We start from the raw sequence: 8736 nt of genomic DNA, 5'->3' as shown, positions 1-8736 counted from the left end.
GTGACGGTCAGGGTTAACCTCACTGAGGGACAGGTGAGAGTCAGGGTTAACCTCACTGAGGCACAGGTGAGAGTCAGGGTTAACCTCACTGAGGCACAGGTGAGAGTCAGGGTTAACCTCACTGAGGGACAGGTGAGAGTCAGGGTTAACCTCACTGAGGGACAGGTGAGAGTCAGGGTTAACCTCACTGAGGGACAGGTGAGAGTCAGGGTTAACCTCACTGAGGGACAGGTGAGAGTCAGGGTTAACCTCATTGAGGGACAGGTGAGAGTCAGGGTTAACCTCACTGAGGGACAGGTGAGAGTCAGGGTTAACCTCACTGAGGGACAGGTAAGAGTCAGGGTTAACCTCACTGAGGGACAGGTGAGAGTCAGGGTTAACCTCATTGAGGGACAGGTGAGTGTCAGGGTTAACCTCACTGAGGGACAGGTGAGAGTCAGGGTTAACCTCACTGAGGGACAGGTGAGAGTCAGGGTTAACCTCACTGAGGTACGGGTACAGGTGAGAGTCAGGGTTAACCTCACTGAGGGACAGGTGAGAGTCAGGGTTACCCTCACTGAGGTATGGGGTACAGGTGAGAGTCAGGGTTAACCTCACTGAGGGACAGGTGAGAGTCAGGGTTAACCTCACTGAGACACAGGTACAGGTGAGAGTCAGGGTTAACCTCACTGAGACACAGGTACAGGTGAGAATCAGGGTTAACCTCACTGAGGGACAGGTGAGAGTCAGGGTTAACCTCACTGAGGGACAGGCGAGAGTCAGGGTTAACCTCATTGAGGTACGGGTACAGGTGAGAGTCAGGGTTAACCTCATTGAGGTACGGGTACAGGTGAGAGTCAGCCTGGATTGACTATGTGCATCGACTCGGTTCCACTGAAATCCTTCAAAGCGAATGTAGAATAGAATAGAAAATAGTAGAACACAATAGAATGTTATTCTCTGACCTCACCTACGATCTTTATCTTGATAGCAACAGAATGCAAATAGTATAATCTGATTTACACCACCAGTACCTGTCTTCTCTCTCTCTAACGATGTTCACCTGCCCTCTCTCTCTCTAACGATGTTCACCTGTCCTCTCTCTCTCTAACGATGTTCACCTGCTCTCTCTCTCTCTAACGATGTTCACCTGCTCTCTCTCTCTCTAACAATGTTCACCTGTCCTCTCTCTCTCTAACGATGTTCACCTGTCCTCTCTCTCTCTAACGATGTTTACCTGTCCTCTCTCTCTCTAACGATGTTCACCTGTCCTCTCTCTCTCTAACGATGTTTACCTGTCCTCTCTCTCTCTAACGATGTTCACCTGTCTTCTCTCTCTCTCTAACAATGTTTACCTGTCCTCTCTCTCTCTAACGATGTTCACCTGCTCTCTCTCTAACGATGTTCACCTGCTCTCTCTCTCTAACGATGTTCACCTGCTCTCTCTCTCTCTAACGATGTTCACATGTCCTCTCTCTCTCTAACGATGTTCACCTGTCCTCTCTCTCTCTAACGATGTTTACCTGTCCTCTCTCTCTCTAACGATGTTCACCTGTCTTCTCTCTCTCTCTAACGATGTTTACCTGTCCTCTCTCTCTCTAACGATGTTCACCTGCTCTCTCTCTCTCTAACGATGTTCACCTGCTCTCTCTCTCTCTAACAATGTTCACCTGTCCTCTCTCTCTCTAACGATGTTCACCTGTCCTCTCTCTCTCTAACGATGTTTACCTGTCCTCTCTCTCTCTAACGATGTTCACCTGTCCTCTCTCTCTCTAACGATGTTTACCTGTCCTCTCTCTCTCTAACGATGTTCACCTGTCTTCTCTCTCTCTCTAACAATGTTTACCTGTCCTCTCTCTCTCTAACGATGTTCACCTGCTCTCTCTCTAACGATGTTCACCTGCTCTCTCTCTCTAACGATGTTCACCTGCTCTCTCTCTCTCTAACGATGTTCACATGTCCTCTCTCTCTCTAACGATGTTCACCTGTCCTCTCTCTCTCTAACGATGTTTACCTGTCCTCTCTCTCTCTAACGATGTTCACCTGTCTTCTCTCTCTCTCTAACAATGTTTACCTGTCCTCTCTCTCTCTAACGATGTTCACCTGTCCTCTCTCTCTCTAACGATGTTCACTTGTCCTCTCTCTCTCTAACGATGTTCACCTGTCTTCTCTCTCTCTCTAACAATGTTTACCTGTCCTCTCTCTCTCTAACGATGTTCACCTGCTCTCTCTCTCTCTAACGATGTTTACCTGTCCTCTCTCTCTCTAACGATGTTCACCTGCCCTCTCTCTCTCTAACGATGTTCACCTGCCCTCTCTCTCTCTAATGATGTTTACCTGTCCTCTCTCTCTCTAACGATGTTCACCTGCCCTCTCTCTCTCTAACGATGTTCACCTGCCCTCTCTCTCTCTAACGATGTTTACCTGTCCTCTCTCTCTCTAACGATGTTTACCTGCGCTCTCTCTCTCTAACGATGTTCACCTGCTCTCTCTCTCTCTAACGATGTTCACCTGCCCTCTCTCTCTCTAACGATGTTTACCTGTCCTCTCTCTCTCTAACGATGTTCACCTGCCCTCTCTCTCTCTAACGATGTTCACCTGCCCTCTCTCTCTCTAACGATGTTTACCTGTCCTCTCTCTCTCTAACGATGTTCACCTGTCCTCTCTCTCTCTAACGATGTTCACCTGCTCTCTCTCTCTCTAACGATGTTCACCTGCTCTCTCTCTCTCTAACGATGTTTACCTGTCCTCTCTCTCTCTAACGATGTTCACCTGCCCTCTCTCTCTCTAACGATGTTCACCTGTCCTCTCTCTCTCTAACAATGTTTACCTGCCCTCTCTCTCTCTAACAATGTTTACCTGCCCTCTCTCTCTCTAACAATGTTTACCTGCCCTCTCTCTCTCTAACAATGTTTACCTGTCCTCTCTCTCTAACGATGTTCACCTGTCCTCTCTCTCTCTAACGATGTTCACCTGTCCTCTCTCTCTCTAACGATGTTCACCTGTCCTCTCTCTCTCTAACGATGTTCTCCTGTCCTCTCTCTCTCTAACGATGTTTACCTGTCCTCTCTCTCTCTAACGATGTTCACCTGCCCTCTCTCTCTCTAACGATGTTCACCTGCCCTCTCTCTCTCTAACGATGTTTACCTGTCCTCTCTCTCTCTAACGATGTTTACCTGTCCTCTCTCTCTCTAACGATGTTCACCTGCCCTCTCTCTCTCTAACGATGTTCACCTGTCCTCTCTCTCTCTCTAACGATGTTCACCTGTCCTCTCTCTCTCTAACGATGTTCACCTGTCCTCTCTCTCTCTAACGATGTTCACCTGTCCTCTCTCTCTCTAACGATGTTTACCTGTCCTCTCTCTCTCTAACGATGTTCACCTGCCCTCTCTCTCTCTAACGATGTTCACCTGTCCTCTCTCTCTCTAACGATGTTTACCTGTCCTCTCTCTCTCTAACAATGTTCTCCTGTCCTCTCTCTCTCTAACAATGTCCTCCTGTCCTCTCTCTTTCTCTCTAACAATGTTCTCCTGTCCTCTCTCTCTCTAACAATGTTCTCCTGTCCTCTCTCTTTCTCTCTAACAATGTTCACCTGTACTCTCTCTCTCTCTAACGATGTTCACCTGTCCTCTCTCTCTCTAACGATGTTCACCTGTCCTCTCTCTCTCTAACGATGTTCACCTGTCCTCTCTCTCTCTAACGATGTTCAACTGTCCTCTCTCTCTCTAACGATGTTCACCTGTCCTCTCTCTAACGATGTTCACCTGTCCTCTCTCTCTCTAACGATGTTCACCTGTCCTCTCTCTCTCTAACAATGTTCTCCTGTCCTCTCTCTCTCTAACAATGTCCTCCTGTCCTCTCTCTTTCTCTCTAACAATGTTCTCCTGTCCTCTCTCTTTCTCTCTAACAATGTTATCCTGTCCTCTCTCTTTCTCTCTAACAATGTTCTCCTGTCCTCTCTCTTTCTCTCTAACAATGTTCTCCTGTCCTCTCTCTCTCTAACGATGTTCACCTGCCCTCTCTCTCTCTAACGATGTTCACCTGCCCTCTCTCTCTAACGATGTTTACCTGTCCTCTCTCTCTCTAACGATGTTTACCTGTCCTCTCTCTCTCTAACGATGTTTACCTGTCCTCTCTCTCTCTAACGATGTTTACCTGTCCTCTCTCTCTCTAACGATGTTTACCTGTCCTCTCTCTCTCTAACGATGTTCACCTGCCCTCACTCTCTCTAACGATGTTTACCTGTCCTCTCTCTAACGATGTTCACCTGCCCTCTCTCTCTCTAACGATGTTCACCTGCCCTCTCTCTCTCTAACGATGTTTACCTGTCCTCTCTCTCTCTAACGATGTTCACCTGCTCTCTCTCTCTCTAACGATGTTCACCTGCTCTCTCTCTCTCTAACGATGTTCACCTGTCCTCTCTCTCTCTAACGATGTTCACCTGCCCTCTCTCTCTCTAACGATGGTCACCTGTCCTCTCTCTCTCTAACAATGTTTACCTGCCCTCTCTCTCTCTAACAATGTTTACCTGCCCTCTCTCTCTCTAACGATGTTTACCTGTCCTCTCTCTCTCTAACGATGTTCACCTGCTCTCTCTCTCTCTAACGATGTTCACCTGCTCTCTCTCTCTCTAACGATGTTTACCTGTCCTCTCTCTCTCTAACGATGTTCACCTGCCCTCTCTCTCTCTAACGATGTTCACCTGTCCTCTCTCTCTCTAACAATGTTTACCTGCCCTCTCTCTCTCTAACAATGTTTACCTGCCCTCTCTCTCTCTAACAATGTTTACCTGCCCTCTCTCTCTCTAACAATGTTTACCTGTCCTCTCTCTCTCTAACGATGTTCACCTGTCCTCTCTCTCTCTAACGATGTTCACCTGTCCTCTCTCTCTCTAACGATGTTTACCTGTCCTCTCTCTCTCTAACGATGTTCACCTGTCCTCTCTCTCTCTAACGATGTTTACCTGTCCTCTCTCTCTCTAACGATGTTCACCTGCCCTCTCTCTCTCTAACGATGTTCACCTGCCCTCTCTCTCTCTAACGATGTTCACCTGTCCTCTCTCTCTCTAACGATGTTTACCTGTCCTCTCTCTCTCTAACGATGTTCACCTGCCCTCTCTCTCTCTAACGATGTTCACCTGTCCTCTCTCTCTCTCTAACGATGTTCACCTGTCCTCTCTCTCTCTAACGATGTTCACCTGCCCTCTCTCTCTCTAACGATGTTCACCTGTCCTCTCTCTCTCTAACGATGTTCACCTGTCCTCTCTCTCTCTAACGATGTTCACCTGTCCTCTCTCTCTCTAACGATGTTCACCTGTCCTCTCTCTCTAACGATGTTCCCCTGTCCTCTCTCTCTAACGATGTTCACCTGTCCTCTCTCTCTCTAACAATGTTCTCCTGTCCTCTCTCTCTCTAACAATGTCCTCCTGTCCTCTCTCTTTCTCTCTAACAATGTTCTCCTGTCCTCTCTCTCTCTAACAATGTTCTCCTGTCCTCTCTCTTTCTCTCTAACAATGTTCACCTGTCCTCTCTCTCTCTCTAACAATGTTCTCCTGTCCTCTCTCTTTCTCTCTAACAATGTTCTCCTGTCCTCTCTCTTTCTCTCTAACAATGTTCTCCTGTCCTCTCTCTTTCTCTCTAACAATGTTCTCCTGTCCTCTCTCTCTCTAACGATGTTCACCTGTCCTCTCTCTCTCTAACGATGTTCACCTGTCCTCTCTCTCTCTAACGATGTTCACCTGTCCTCTCTCTCTCTAACGATGTTCACCTGTCCTCTCTCTCTCTAACGATGTTCACCTGTCCTCTCTCTCTCTAACGATGTTCACCTGTCCTCTCTCTCTCTAACGATGTTCACCTGCCCTCTCTCTCTCTAACGATGTTCACCTGTCCTCTCTCTCTCTAACGATGTTCACCTGTCCTCTCTCTCTCTAACGATGTTCAACTGTCCTCTCTCTCTCTAACGATGTTCACCTGTCCTCTCTCTAACGATGTTCACCTGTCCTCTCTCTCTCTAACGATGTTCACCTGTCCTCTCTCTCTCTAACAATGTTCTCCTGTCCTCTCTCTCTCTAACAATGTCCTCCTGTCCTCTCTCTTTCTCTCTAACAATGTTCTCCTGTCCTCTCTCTTTCTCTCTAACAATGTTATCCTGTCCTCTCTCTTTCTCTCTAACAATGTTCTCCTGTCCTCTCTCTTTCTCTCTAACAATGTTCTCCTGTCCTCTCTCTCTCTAACGATGTTCACCTGCCCTCTCTCTCTCTAACGATGTTCACCTGCCCTCTCTCTCTAACGATGTTTACCTGTCCTCTCTCTCTCTAACGATGTTTACCTGTCCTCTCTCTCTAACGATGTTTACCTGTCCTCTCTCTCTCTAACGATGTTTACCTGTCCTCTCTCTCTCTAACGATGTTTACCTGTCCTCTCTCTCTCTAACGATGTTCACCTGCCCTCACTCTCTCTAACGATGTTTACCTGTCCTCTCTCTAACGATGTTCACCTGCCCTCTCTCTCTCTAACGATGTTCACCTGCCCTCTCTCTCTCTAACGATGTTTACCTGTCCTCTCTCTCTAACGATGTTCACCTGCTCTCTCTCTCTCTAACGATGTTCACCTGCTCTCTCTCTCTCTAACGATGTTCACCTGTCCTCTCTCTCTCTAACGATGTTCACCTGCCCTCTCTCTCTCTAACGATGGTCACCTGTCCTCTCTCTCTCTAACAATGTTTACCTGCCCTCTCTCTCTCTAACAATGTTTACCTGCCCTCTCTCTCTCTAACGATGTTTACCTGTCCTCTCTCTCTCTAACGATGTTCACCTGCTCTCTCTCTCTCTAACGATGTTCACCTGCTCTCTCTCTCTCTAACGATGTTTACCTGTCCTCTCTCTCTCTAACGATGTTCACCTGCCCTCTCTCTCTCTAACGATGTTCACCTGTCCTCTCTCTCTCTAACAATGTTTACCTGCCCTCTCTCTCTCTAACAATGTTTACCTGCCCTCTCTCTCTCTAACAATGTTTACCTGCCCTCTCTCTCTCTAACAATGTTTACCTGTCCTCTCTCTCTCTAACGATGTTCACCTGTCCTCTCTCTCTCTAACGATGTTCACCTGTCCTCTCTCTCTCTAACGATGTTTACCTGTCCTCTCTCTAACGATGTTCACCTGTCCTCTCTCTCTCTAACGATGTTTACCTGTCCTCTCTCTCTCTAACGATGTTCACCTGCCCTCTCTCTCTCTAACGATGTTCACCTGCCCTCTCTCTCTCTAACGATGTTCACCTGTCCTCTCTCTCTCTAACGATGTTTACCTGTCCTCTCTCTCTCTAACGATGTTCACCTGCCCTCTCTCTCTCTAACGATGTTCACCTGTCCTCTCTCTCTCTCTAACGATGTTCACCTGTCCTCTCTCTCTCTAACGATGTTCACCTGCCCTCTCTCTCTCTAACGATGTTCACCTGTCCTCTCTCTCTCTCTAACGATGTTCACCTGTCCTCTCTCTCTCTAACGATGTTCACCTGTCCTCTCTCTCTCTCTAACGATGTTCACCTGTCCTCTCTCTCTCTAACGATGTTCCCCTGTCCTCTCTCTCTAACGATGTTCACCTGTCCTCTCTCTCTCTAACAATGTTCTCCTGTCCTCTCTCTCTCTAACAATGTCCTCCTGTCCTCTCTCTTTCTCTCTAACAATGTTCTCCTGTCCTCTCTCTCTCTAACAATGTTCTCCTGTCCTCTCTCTTTCTCTCTAACAATGTTCACCTGTCCTCTCTCTCTCTCTAACAATGTTCTCCTGTCCTCTCTCTTTCTCTCTAACAATGTTCTCCTGTCCTCTCTCTTTCTCTCTAACAATGTTCTCCTGTCCTCTCTCTTTCTCTCTAACAATGTTCTCCTGTCCTCTCTCTCTCTAACGATGTTCACCTGTCCTCTCTCTCTCTAACGATGTTCACCTGTCCTCTCTCTCTCTAACGATGTTCACCTGTCCTCTCTCTCTCTAACGATGTTCACCTGTCCTCTCTCTCTCTAACGATGTTCACCTGCCCTCTCTCTCTCTAACGATGTTCACCTGTCCTCTCTCTCTCTAACGATGTTCACCTGTCCTCTCTCTCTCTAACAATGTTCTCCTGTCCTCTCTCTCTCTAACGATGTTCACCTGCCCTCTCTCTCTCTAACGATATTCACCTGCCCTCTCTCTCTCTAACGATGTTCACCTGTCCTCTCTCTCTCTAACGATGTTCACCTGTCCTCTCTCTCTCTAACGATGTTCACCTGTCCTCTCTCTCTCTAACGATGTTCACCTGCCCTCTCTCTCTCTAACGATGTTCACCTGTCCTCTCTCTCTCTAACGATGTTCACCTGCCCTCTCTCTCTCTAACGATGTTCACCTGTCCTCTCTCTCTCTAACGATGTTCACCTGTCCTCTCTCTCTCTAACAATGTTCTCCGGTCCTCTCTCTCTCTAACGATGTTCTCCTGTCCTCTCTCTCTCTCTAACAATGTTCTCCTGTCCTCTCTCTTTCTCTCTAACAATGTTTACCTGTCCTCTCTCTCTCTCTAACAATGTTCTCCTGTCCTCTCTCTTTCTCTCTAACAATGTCCTCCTGTCCTCTCTCTCTCTCTCTAACAATGTTCTCCTGTCCTCTCTCTCTCTCTAACAATGTTCTCCTGTCCTCTCTCTTTCTCTCTAACAATGTTCTCCTGTCCTCTCTCTTTCTCTCTAACAATGTTCTCCTGTCCTCTCTCTTTCTCTCTAACGATGTTCACCTGTCCTC

This window comes from Oncorhynchus gorbuscha, unplaced genomic scaffold, assembly GCF_021184085.1.
Source record: "Oncorhynchus gorbuscha isolate QuinsamMale2020 ecotype Even-year unplaced genomic scaffold, OgorEven_v1.0 Un_scaffold_2436, whole genome shotgun sequence".
Classification (NCBI taxonomy): domain Eukaryota; kingdom Metazoa; phylum Chordata; class Actinopteri; order Salmoniformes; family Salmonidae; genus Oncorhynchus; species Oncorhynchus gorbuscha.
This window is presented reverse-complemented; position numbering follows the sequence as displayed.